The sequence below is a fragment of the Oxyura jamaicensis genome, chromosome 24 (genome assembly GCF_011077185.1).
Source record: "Oxyura jamaicensis isolate SHBP4307 breed ruddy duck chromosome 24, BPBGC_Ojam_1.0, whole genome shotgun sequence".
NCBI classification, from domain to species: domain Eukaryota; kingdom Metazoa; phylum Chordata; class Aves; order Anseriformes; family Anatidae; genus Oxyura; species Oxyura jamaicensis.
In genome coordinates, this window is record NC_048916.1 from 1,765,442 (window position 1) to 1,778,504 (window position 13,063).

The 13,063-nt window shown below is 50.6% G+C and overlaps 1 protein-coding gene across 1 annotated transcript in view; it reads left to right on the forward strand.

The window, feature by feature from the left end:
- Positions 1-9,651: 9,651 nt before the first annotated feature.
- The window catches only part of TMEM45B (transmembrane protein 45B), a 10,519-nt gene continuing 7,107 nt past the window's right edge, over positions 9,652-13,063 (forward strand). The window contains exon 1 of the mRNA XM_035346259.1: positions 9,652-9,795. The gene's annotated coding sequence lies outside the window, so the exon portion shown is untranslated. The remainder of the gene's footprint in view (positions 9,796-13,063) is intronic.

Sequence of the window (13,063 nt, forward strand, 5' to 3'; positions counted from 1 at the left end):
GACTAGGGCTTGGAGGAGACCTGCAGCAGCCAGTGCAGTGACACCACCAGATCTCCATCTTTAAATAAGGTTTGGTTTAGGCCAAGGCACTGCTACACACTGGGGAAAAATGGGAGAGACTGAAACTTGTGCTGTTTTGATGGAAATTCATGCATAGGATACTGTGCTTTTGTATAGTTGCCATGCCTGGCTGCACTGGAGTGAGCAGAGTCTGCCTCTTGCTGGTAAAAGGGATTTTATCTCATGTAGCTGTCTGCAGATGAGATGTTTAATTGAAGCTGGTTGGAAATGAGATCGTTGCTGGTTGTCTTGACTGCAGCAAAGGGAGGTAAAGAGGGAGGTCAAGGCAGTAGCTCATCCCTGCTTTTATAGACACGTCTCTCTGGCCAGGGTGAGTTAATCCCTGGTGCTGCTCACCAGGTTTCACTTCTCTGTGGGTGGCTGCATGTGGATGGAGATGGTTTCGAGATGGTCTGCAGCTGGACTGATTGAGCTGTGAGGTGGTTGTTGGACTAAGAAGGCCTACAGCAGGTGCTGGAAGTTCCTCCTGAGCATCTCCATTTCCATGTGAGCTTGACTTCTGAGAGATGTGAGCGCTGGCTACTGAAGTCTTCTGACATTGCAAACGATGCCAGAAAGAGGTGTAATTGTGTCTGAGTGCGAAAGGATGGTTATGTAGAAAAGAGGTTTATGGAGGGATGATCCAGACACAATGCAGCATCTGTCCTTGGGGAGGGGAGGTGCACTTCCAGGATGATCTTTCCCAGACATGATCCTTCAGGTCCAGGTTGGAGCACTCCGTGGGACAAGATGTAGAAGAAGTTTCCATAGCTGAGCTGCAACCCACTCCCGAGGCACCTTATCTTCATCTCTAATTGTCTCTATTCACATGCAATCAAAAATAGAGGGGTTTGGGATTAGATCTGCTCTGATGTTACCCCAGGCAAAACAGTGGCTGGGCGCAGTGTTTATTTTGGGTCTTTATGCCCTGGCAGAGGAAGAGGTTGCAATATAAAGTGGGTGCAATGTAAAGCACGCTGCAGTTTCATGTTGTGGCTGAGCTTTGCTTGATGAGTGCAGAAAGCAAGGCACTACAGATGAAGTCTCCTGTCTTGCCTCCCTGCCTTGCTGGTGACCACTATAAATTTAAAGCCCAATAAAATTAAACGCTGGGGAAAAAAAGTTACAATAACACTGCCAGGATTAGACCAAAAGAAAACACGTGCCAGAGGAAAACCCCATTTAGAAATTAACCACCAGTAAATAATGCATCGCTCTCCCACAGACCCCATTGTCCGGCCTCGTGCTTCAGTGACTTCACCATTTTGGTTTATAGCGTCGTTTGGAAAAAAAAAAGGGGGTGGGGGGAGAAACATTGCTTAAAAAGTAAGTCAAAGGCTCCAACATGTGTTCTTGGCGGGCTGAATTCAAGATGAGGGTTTTAGACTTCCCGTGGGAGCTCCCTTTCACAGCTCTCCCCTAATCCTCTGGAAATCGCCTGTTCCCTACAGCTGTCGGTGCGCCAGATAAACTATTTGTTCAATTATTCTTGGCTGAGATGACGCGGGCTGCCTCAAAGCTGCCGGCCCCATCTCTCGGCCCACTTCAATCGCCTTTGGAGGAGCCCGAGCCCGTTTGAAGGCCACCATCCTCCTCACAAGACTGTCCCTGCTCCCACCCCCGCGTCCTTTTTATCTTGCCAGGACACCCCCAGGGCAGCCAGCAATGCTCCCGCAGGGGCAGGCAGGGAGGGCGGCTCCGGTGTCGGAGCGTCTGGGCGAGAAAATAATTACAAATGAAAGAGAGATTAGCAGAAGCTGTTGCGACAAATGCTCCCAAAATGGTTTCTGGAGCGCCGGCGGTGGCTTCTAACGGGAGAAGTCAGCTGCAGCTGCCGTCCCTATGGCAATGCAGAGAAACATGGGCCCCACTGGGACCCCATCATGAAAGCCTAAGACCCGACAAACCATGGCTCAGGGGACAAGATGACGGACTGGGGCAGCTTCACGTCATGCAAATGGACTGGTAATTAACGCAATTTTTTTTTCTTCATATTTGTCTCTCCCCTTCTGCCTACATCCCCCAGGCTCGGCTTTTGCAGAAATGTTCAAACCCATCTAATAAATGGCCTGCAGCTGCTGAAAGATGGCTCTTGCCTGGTGCTGGGAGTTGCTCCCGGTTTACCTTGCGAGGGGTCAAAGCCTCTCCAAGATGGGCGCACAATCTCCCTGTGATTTTTCACGGCTCTGTGTAGGGCTTGTATCAGTTTGCCAAAACTCACCCCACTTAATCAACAGATCAGGACAACACACCACCAATATCTGGAGATGTTAGTTGTACGGGACATGCAGGGATGGTCTTTGATGGTCTTTACGTGAGATCATATATAGTTGATTCTTCATGAAGAGAGCTCCTGGCAAGTCATTCTTACTGTGAACAGGGCTAAAAGCATCCTGTATATCTCCCCAAGCATGGCTTGGCCCAGCCAGGTGGGTATATCTGATGGAGTCAAGGTGTGAAGTGGGTGGGCATAGCTTGCACTGCAAGAGAGCAGGTGATGAAATAGCACTTTCCTCATCCACATGGTGGTGGAGGAGCTGCCTCAGTCATCCTGTGGAACCCCAAAAGAGAAAATAGAAACTCTCTGCCTGTGTCTGCTTCTTTGCAGACAGGAGGTGAGTGATAAATGAGAGCTGTCAAAAGTGGCAATTCCCAACTTTGATCAGCATGCCATTTCTATATATATATACATATTTATATACACTATTTATTTATTGTATTTTCCCAAAGAAATCAAAGTTCAGGAATAACTGTAGTGCCTAGTACTTCTGGAAAAGGGAGGGAGGTGTAATTTGGGGAGCAGCACACAGACAAGTGGGTCTGTTATATACCAGGCTGTTCGTTACCAGCCTCCTGGGGGGGGTTGACACAGCCCCTGAAGGCAGAGACAGTGGGGCTGCATAAGGGGACAGGAAAGTCACTGGGATGGATGCACTGCTGGTAATTGCTGGAAATGTAAATGTGGGAAACGGGCTGGCAGCATGCTTTGGTGGCTTGCAGGGAAATTACGCAAAATAAAGCAGAGAGAGCACAGATCTGGAAGAGTCACCCCAGCTGAGCATCCCTTTCTTGTTGGTAATTTGGAGCCTCGTGGCTTGGGCAAAACCCTCTTTGAGTGAGGGGCTAGGAGCAAAGGGTCCTTTTCACCAGCAGAAAGCAGGTCCCTATGCTTTGCTACAGCCTCTTCACCAGGCTCAGAAACGGGACCATCGCGATGGAGAGCAATCCTGCCTGTCTGCAGGCAGAGCAGGATCAGAGGGCAAGCAGGAGACCATCCTGGCCATCCAGCACCTCATGCTGACCAAAGGGAATTAAGGGTTGTGTTCTGCTTCGGGCTGGTGACCACCGATAGCATTTTATCACCAGCTCTAATGCCATAGGCAGCAGGAAGAGTATTGTCTTTTGGCCTGGAGATACGTCCAAGCCCTTCCTTGACATTGCGTCAAGGCATGGTCAAAGCCTGCTCATCCCGCAGGATTAGGAGATGTTAGCATCGCCCTTTCCCTCCTCTACTTCCAAAGGTGATCAGGACATGCAGTCTCACCATGTCTGCATCCCTCTCCCTACCGGCTGCAGCCCAGTGCCTTGCACTAAGCACCACGAGTCCCTGGGCTCAACCACGGCCCCCTGTCACCCCCCACCCACCACCCCCAGCTCCCTTCCAGCTGCTCCCTACGTCTCCCCAAGCCCCACAGGTGGCTCTGGAAGCCCCGCGTCAAAACACCATTAGCGTGGCACCTCCCCGCTGTCCATCCCCGGCCCCCTGCCCCAGCCGAAACGGCGAGGACAGGCCGGCGCTGCGGCATCCCGCCTGGCACTTTGATGCGCCCACCCGCGCTCACTGGGGACAGCTGGGCCGTGCCACAATCCCCTCGGCCCTTTGGGCTAAGCCAACGTTTTAAAATAGTCGTGTGTGTGTGTGTGTGTCCCCAGCCCGACGGTGACAACTGTGCAATTATTTTAGATGCTGTTTACGGACTTGTGGAGTAACCGGAGCCTGCGGGTGGTGTGGAGGAATGGGAGGTGGTAGGCAAGGGGGCTGGGGGTGAGGGGGGCAGACCCAGATGGGTTTCAGCCTAATTAGCAGCCCCCTTGGTTCTCACAGGGGCAGCTGAGGGTGGTGGAAAACCTCTTAATGCATGCCAAAGTGGCAGCACCGAAGACTTTTATCCATGTTGTTGGCTGAGCCCATCTGTGTCTTAGCCCTTAACTTTTAAAAAATTTGATTTTTTTTTTCAGTTTTAGAAAAAAATAGTTCCACACTACCCTAAAGTCATCCTCGGTAAAACTATGCGTAATCCGGAGTCTGCAAGCAGGGACTGACTGTTCACTATCTCCCATCCAAAAAAAATAGGCGATATGATTTGAGATTCAGTGATAGGCAAGTTCAGACCCCAAAAGGGAGTTTGGCATTTGTGGGAGGGTTTGAGTGCCTTCCCATTAATTCTGGGGCTGAGCAACAGCCCAGGGCACCTCCTCGCTGGAGAAGTGCTGCTCTGCGCTCCAGAGATGGACTGGGGCGGGAATGGGGACGGAGACTGCGCGGTGCTCCCCTTGTGCCTCAGTTTCCCCATCAGTAAAACTGGGGAGTGCTGTTCCCAAATTTCCAGGCTGCCTCAAATTGCTTGGGACAAAGGGACACGAGGAGCTTCCCGGAGGCGTGGGCCCGGCTCCACGGGTGGAAACACAACGGGGATGCGGCCCCCGGTCCCCCCCCAGCACCCTCGCAGCCCTGAGCATCCCCGGGCGGCGGCGAGGCGATCTGCGGGCCCTCAGCACCACCTAGCGTTCCCAAATGGTGCCGAGGCTCCGTGCCCACAAGGAACCCCCTGGGCACGGCTCTGGGAGGGCTGCCTGGGATGTATTGCCATGGCCCAAGGTCCCTAAGGGGGAGGTTTTGCTCTTGTCCTCCCTCTGCCGTGGGTACGGGTTTGGGTAAGATGCGGTTTTGGGGATTGAGCAGAGTGCTGAAATTGGCAGAAATTATAAATGTTTGCTCAGGAGTGCTGGGGAGGAGGAAAATAACAGGCAAAGAACTGTAGTCCATGATAAATATTGGAAAGAAGCAAAGGAAATATCGGTATTGACAATGACACTTCCCAAATTTAATTAAAAACAATGAAGAGCTCGGTGTTAAAGTGCCACAGCGATGTGCTGATGCTCCCTGTCTTTTCAGATGAGGCTGAAGATGCTGCCAGCCCCTCGCAGCTGCAGCTCCCGAAGGACTTCCCAATAAGCCAGCAACGTTTGGGCCAGCCCCAGGTGTTCAGCATCAACAGAATCCCGAGCAAATGCCGCTTTTCCCACTTTTTACCACTTTTTCAACGTGATCGGGAGGTGACATTCCTCCCTCCGCCACCGAGGTGTGCCCTTGCTCCATTCACTGCTGAATGGCAGCTTGAAGGAGGGGCAGGGGGGGAACCAAAGCCCTCTGGGAGGTTTTGTTTTATTTTTTATTTTATTTTATTTTATTTTATTTTATTATTTTATTTTATTTTATTTTATTTTATTATTTTTTCTGGGTTGAGTTGGGTTTTATTTTTGTGGGTTTTTTTGGTGTGCCCTTCCTCTCCCTGCACCCCTGAGCCCACTCAAAGGGCCTGTAAAAAAAAATATTACAACGTATTTTGCCAAGAAGTGCTGCCACTGTGCAAAGCATGACCTGTGCAGCTGGAACATGGGGCAGCATCTCTTCGCTCTCCTGCCTTTTTTGCTCCATGCCAGCTGTCAGTTATTTTTTCACCTTGCTTGTCCAATGTTAAAATTTCCCATGGAGTTTTGCCTGCTCTGTGCTCCCTTCTCCATGTGATCTCTTCCACCTCCATCACCTCTCTCTGCATTTCCCTTTGTGCTGTCTCTCCTTGTTTTCTTGCTCTCCATCTTCACTTTCTCTTATATTTCTTTTGTCTCACCACACTATTTTATTTCCAGTGATTTTGCTGTCCCTTATTAATTGCTTAGCATTTGCCAAGCACTGTGCAGTGCTGGCATCCAGCTGGGATGGATGCGTCTGGAATCCCACCATGGCTGAGCTCTCCCCACTTTTATTTAATCCCAGTCCCCTCTTGCCTTTATTTACCCAGGAAGGTGCTCAGATCTGTTTGGGGTGGGGGCGGTTATAGGAACCTCTGAGGTTTGCTTCACTTGCATCAATTTTCTTGGCCAAGTTCTGCCCCAAAGCAATCCCTTCTCAGCGTATTTTCGCTCTGGCCGTGCACGGATCCTGTTCGCTGTCCACAGCTGCGCTTTGGCGTGCCTTTGTGAACTGGCCTCAGGAAGCTGCTGCAGATGTGCTGTCTCAGAGTTATTCATTCTCTCCTTTTGCCATCTGGCAAACTCCTTCCTAGATGTCTTTGCGAAGGAACAGGGTGTTTGTCAGAACCAGGTCACGTTTCACACACAGCCCAAGGAGTCCCTTGCCATCTCCTTCGCTAACTCCCAGCCTGCACCTCCCTGGGGCACTTTCCACTCCCCAGATTTCACACCCTGCCTGGGGACTGGAGCCACCCGAGGCGAGGTGTAAATTGTGCTCGTGGCAGCTTGGAGGCAGCCGCAGGACTTTGGCATCCCTGCAAAGCCGTGCGTGGGCTCAGCACACGAATGGCTCCGAGCTCTGGAGTTTTGAGCAGGAGACAAAGCATTGCTTATTCCTTAGTGTTATCCATCAGCCTGCTTTCACTGCTGCCCAGAATTTCAAATCCAAAGCTGTCCGCCCCTCGCCACGATGCCTGAAATACTGTTCTCAGGTTGTGATGATCAATTTTGGGATTGCTGCTGCAGTACTGGCTTATCCTGCACTGCAGCACCAGCAAAGAGATTTCCAGACCCTTCCTGCCTGGTGCATAACTCCATGATCAGCTCGGGGAGAGAAAAACACTTAAAGTAAATGAACTTCTACCAGAGGCAAGATGCCTGAATGAGACGGTGACTTTGGAGTATCATTTTCCTCCTCAATTTTAATTTGGCTATCAAAGATATTAATGGACCATCTGGATGCATTATTAGTGCTTCTACACAAGTTAATGAGATGAGAGGGTGCTCTGAAGGGATGCACACAGCCTATAGGGAAGGCTGATGTGACAGATCTGTTTGATAGTTATATGTGGAATGTGACTCCTTTTTGGGGGGGCCAAGTCAGGTTTTGGGGGACTTAAAAGCAGGAGGATGTAGCATGCAACTATTTTCCTCGAGGTACCTTGCCCACGGTGGGTGCTATCCTGCACAGCACCCGCTCATTTAGGTGGGGTTTGTGCACACCCGTAACACTTCTGCACAGGTGAAAGGAGTACAAGATGTAATGATCTGCTTTGGCTGGAACAACAGCAAAGTCCCAGGGAAGGACCACAAAAGTATCTATGTCTGGATGGGTGTGCCATGCAGCTCTCCAGCTCACTTTCCAGTTTCCCTGCATCCTCAAGTGGCAGCCAAGCCACACAGCTCACCTCTGGCTGTGTCCACGTGGCAGGGGGTCTTGTACCCGTCCCCTGTGCCAGCACACGGAAACGAGGGAACTCATTTCCTGGCTATGACACTCTGCACTTCCCCCATTTCTCTGAGCAATTCATTCTGAGCCCTTTCCAAGCTATTTTATACATCCTGGACTAGGAATAATGAATTTGTGCCAGGACTGGTTTCATGTCAAGGTGACAAGATTTGGGTGAGCTGCCGATCAGGACTCGAGCCCTGGTTTGTATCTGCTGCCCGTGCCATGCAGCGGGGTCACCCCAAGTCCCACCTTGGGTGGGAGCCCCATGTCCGTGGCTGGTGAGAAGCCAAAATCTGGACACAGGCTGGATGAGGTCCAGGCTTTGTGTGTGATTTCAAGGTCATTGAAGGAGCTGTGAGGTTTTAAAGGGTTGCTGAACTCTAGCAGAGATATAGCTATAAATTAATTGACTTTTTGTCTGTATTTTACTAGGAAATGGTTGCTGTGAACCATGGGAAGTTGATGAGATTGGACACATTCAGATTCAGACTAGCCACCTGCTCAGGGATGGTGTTTGCTACCATTAATACGCACGCAAAGGTTTCCTATTTCCTTATAGTAAAATCCACCCCCCACAGGCACCATGGTTTCATTCTGCAAATATTTTGCAGTGCAAATTTCCTGGTAGACAAGGAACACCAGCAACAGGCAGCAGAGCATTCTCTAAGGGCACATTTCAACTTCAGAGTCAGGTTTCTGCCAGAGTAGCTAAACTGAGCCCTGTGAGATGAGGGGAACCGTGGGATTTACAAACCCCATCTAGCAACTTGGAATTTCATTGTCAATGGAAGAGCAACCCAAACTTTTGCACAGCATTTTTGGTGCTGCATTTACATTTTTGGACATCTTTGTTTGTTTGTTTGTTTGTTTCATAAACTTGCTCAGGAGAGACAGCACCTCCCCAGCTAGATGATTTGATACATTTCCAGGCCCTCCACATCACACTCATTTTCCTCTCATTTATTGTTCAGTCTCCCTTTCAGGTACAGGGTTTTGGGAGTAAACCTAAAGACCCCCATGTGTCTGCAGCAGGGATGATGTAGAAGGGTTCTGATCCTTAACCCATTTTATTCTCATTTATTCCAGGCTCACAGGACCGGAGTTAAAATGGCAGCAGGCTTGTAGGACATCCATGAAACAATTTAATGGAGGAGCTATGTAGCTGGAGCAGAGAAATGCCTGCAGCTTGGCTTTTCTCTATGGAAAATGTGAATCGCCCACCTGAACGAACATGCACGGCTTGGGCATCCAACCCCAGTGCCACAGCAGCTGTCAGGACAAGAAGATGATAAAATCAGCGGAGAGAGGACGCCTGCAGGATGCTTCCTTCCTCCCCCAACTCCAGCAGCACGCACCTCTAGAAGAGGGGAGCGAAGATGAATTAACGGGGCGTTATTTTTACAAGAAGACACCTGTTTAAACAACAGCACGAGATGGGGTGAGCAAATAGATTTGGTTTTAATAAATGCCCCACTTGAAAAAAAAAAAAAAAAGTGCCAGGGGATAGCTAGACAGTGCTTCTAACTGCAAAGTCATTTATGAAATGCAGTGGATATATTTAAAAATGTGCCCAGACAGTAAGAATTGGCTTTCTCACTACAAATTCCCTGCGGCAGGTATATTTGCTGCCGGTGATGTAAGTACCTGTGCTGCTCCATAAAAGTGAGTTAAGCCGAGGGCTGGCAGGGCTATAGCACAGAAGGCTCTGTCAGTGCTTCTGTTACAAATAGCGATAATAATGCTTACCTCTCTCCCAAGGGTGTCGTGGGGGTTAATTATTTAACATTTGTAAAGCACTTGCAGGGCTGGAGATGAAAGTGGAAAGTATTATTAAGAATAAACTACATTTTATAGGAGGTCTGGTCAGAAAATTGCATTCGGAGTTGATATATGGGTTATGATCGCGGATCCCTGGAGGAGCATCTATCACAACCTGGGGCGCAGGGAAAATGAAGTACACAGAAGCAGTGAAGCTGTTTGGTGGATCCCCCCTCAATGTCCCAGCGTCCTGGGGGCTGCAAAGGGGGAAGGGGGAAGGGATGGGGTGGGAGGGGGTGATGCCCCATGCACCCTGCACAAGGAGAGTGATGTCTGGAGAAGGATATTTGATACTTGAGACGAGTAAAGAAATAGGGATTTGGGGTTAAAGATTCCAGCTGAAGCGTGGAGCCAGCGGGGCGAGGCGCAGGCAGGGCCTTGGGGCGGAGCGCGGCTCACCTGGGCGCAGGAGCGGCTGGAGCGGCCGGCAGGTACCAAGGGGTGGCTGTGGGAAGGGGCTTCGTGTGGGAAAATGCGGTGGGAGATGGGGTGGGCAAATACACCCTGTCTTCTTTTTGGAATGGGGCCTCATGTCGCGTGGCTGGGAAGCCCCGTGGATTGGGTTCATGGCTGGGGTGGGGTGGGGGACCCCCAAATCTGGTGTCTGGACCAAAGCCATGAGGAGGGAGGTGAGGGGTTGGGGTGGGTGAGGCTGGACCCGCTCCCCTCGGGTGAGTGATGTGGAGGGGGGGCTCTGCCCACTGGGGTGTCCCGGTGTAACGGGGTACAGTGGGGTGGGGGAGGCAGGGACTTGCTGCGACCTCTGCCAGGCAGGGCAGTGGTGGTGGGGGTTGGCAGCAGTGCTGTCTGGGGAGAAAGTTGGAAATTAAACATGATACCGGGGGGCTGAGGCAGAAGAGATGAGAGAGGGGCAGCCCAGAGGTCCCCACAAGGCTCTGGGCACCTCGCTGGGCAGCCTGCAAGAAGCCCTCCCTGGCTGCTTGCTCTGCTCCCAGCCAAATGAAACACAAAGGCTCTGTCCAAGAGCTGGACCGAAATCACCCTACGTGCGCTGAAGCAGAAAGTCTTCCCCCACCCTCCTCACCCTGCAGAACTGCCCTGAACAGTCTCTTTTAGTACCTGAAAACGGGGCAGGTGAGGAGGAAATGAGTCCGGGAACTGCCCTTCTCCACAGCCGGTGCCTCCCTCAGCAGGACGCCGCTGCAGGAGGTTTCTTCCTTCTTCCTACCAGCACGTCACCAAATCTAACAGCGTTTTGGTGTGAGCAGGGCAGTTCCAGAGCTTTAAGCCAAGCAGCCGCAGGTATCCAGTAAACTGAGGCACGCCGGCACCACGCAGCAATCAGAGGTGAGGGTGTTTAAGGTGATCAATTGGCTGTACCTTGTATATATTGATACTGAAACAGTCTCTTTAATAGGTTGTTTGGGAAAGTTTTTTTCCTTGAGGGATGTCAAAGGCAGCACTCAGCCTGTGTCATATGGTGGGCCTGCCCAAAATATCCTCTGGGGAGCCCAGGCAAGGCAAGGGGGCTTCTTCCCCTGGGCAAGGGATGCTCGCTGGGTCTGGGATCCCCCCCGATAAGAGGGGAGGAAGGACAGAGGATGAGGAGCAGGGAGTAGCCACAGGTTCGTTGTTAGACTGCAGCAAGCAACAGCTTTGGGACATTTTTAGGACATGCAATTGTCTTGTCTTCAGAAAATACTGGCTTTGCAGCATTTCTGGTGGCAGCAATGCCAGTCTGGGGTCACGGTTGTGTGCTGGTACCCATGAGGTAATAGGGGCTCGCGGAGTCAGGGCGATTTCATCACCGTGCGTCACGGAGCAGGCGAGACCTTGGCAAGGCGAGTCCTATGGCAACCTCCACCTTCAGAAAGCACTTTAATCTCTAATGCAAAGGCCAAGAAAAATGGCTTTTAGGATGGTAACACGCATTTCCCAAAAGATATCATTTTTAAAGTCCGACCCTGTTTCCTTAAAACCACAAATAAGCAAATGCACGTAGTAAAGAGAAGCAAAAGATGACAAAGCGCCTGCTCTGAGCCTGTGTAATTAAGATGGCTTTGGGTAATTTGTTTTATTGCTCAGCTTTCTCTGCTGGGCTGTAGCTGAGCTGGAGGGCGGTCGCTGCTCTAGGGTCCTGGGCTTACATCCCTCACCACGGCCACTCTGGTGGGGTAAAATCGAGCACAACCAAACCAGACAGTGGCACAGCAGAAGGCCAGCAGAGGCAGGGCAGCAGCAGGGAGCACAACAACCTCCTCTCCTTTCATCTCTCTCTCCCCCAGTGTCTCTTTTCGTTAAGGTCTGTTTTGTCTATTACACACACCACTCCGGAAGCTTTCATCAGTTTGAACTTCCAGGTTTAATTTTCCCACTGCAAACCTAATGGCAAGCCAATGTGTTAGGATGAGCTTGATCTGTCTCATGCCTCCATCCACTGCTGCTGTACAAGCTCCAGCAATGGAAGGTCCTTCAGCTATTCCCCCACAACTGGGCCCATCAGGTTCCAACGTGGCTGATGATTTTTAACCTAAGACAAAACCCCCAAACTGTCTTTTATAGGCAGAAAAGTTGCTTTCTTGGTTTTGCAGATGCAGCTGGGCTTGGGAGTATTAGTAACAAATAGTTCAATGTCAACTACACTGCCCAATGCGGATGGAGGCAGAAATACAAGAAAACCCAGCAATAATGAGATGAAATGGTTCAGAGTGGGGTTTCAGGCTGACATTAGTGCATTAGGGATCCAGCTCCTAGGGGAGCTAATGGAAGTGCTGCTCTTGTTAGAAGTGCCCCTGGGTCTGTACAGACAAACAGGACCGAGCTGGTAACGGCACAGGGCAGAGCACAGACAGCAGGTGGCCAGGACACGAGATAGGGGAACTTCCATTTGTACATATACCTGACATCTCCTGGGTGTCCTCTTTGCAATTTTTCTGTCTGCAATGGTATAGCTATATCACTGCCACGGCTGCTTCTCCAGGCACCTCATTGCTGGACCATTTCTTTCCCTCCCAGCCTTTTACTATTATTATTATTTTTTCCTTTTTTTTCTTTTTCTTTTTTTCTGGTAGATCAGGCTGTGGGGTTGTGTTGAATCCAACACAAACCAATGTGCTGCACAGGGAGAACATGGGGGTGGGAACTGGGCTGACGGAGAATGTTTTTTGCCCAAAGCATGTCAGCTGCTGTTGGTCTCTAGGTCTGGGCTTGATGCCCTCCTGCACTCTCAGATTCAGCACAAGGAGGCCAAAACCACCTCGAGAGGGTCAGAAATAGCCACATTACTTCCAGGCATGCACCTCAGTGGCATTTCCCAGCTGGGATCCAGACCGAGCTCAGCCTTTTTGTGAGCGAGGACATTTCTCTTCTTTACTGAGTCAGCGTTTCCCCCGGGAATGCCACTGTCACACGAACATGCTCTGAAAGCCACGCAGCAGGTCCCCCAGAGAGCCAAACAGCTCTGCTGGCTCTGAACTGTCTGATTTGTGGAGGTTGAAGGGCAGAGTTAATTGCATGGGTGATGGCTGTGAGCTGTTTCCAATGGTGAACTTCAGACTGTAATTTCCAAGCTGGGGACATGGAAACGGTGCCCTGAGCAAGTTGTTATGAATGCACTAATAAAACCTCTGCAAAACAACAACAAGGAAAGGAAAGGAAAGGAAAGGAAAGGAAAGGAAAGGAAAGGAAAGGAAAGGAAAGGAAAGGAAAGGAAAGGAAAGGAAAGGAAAGGAAAGGAAA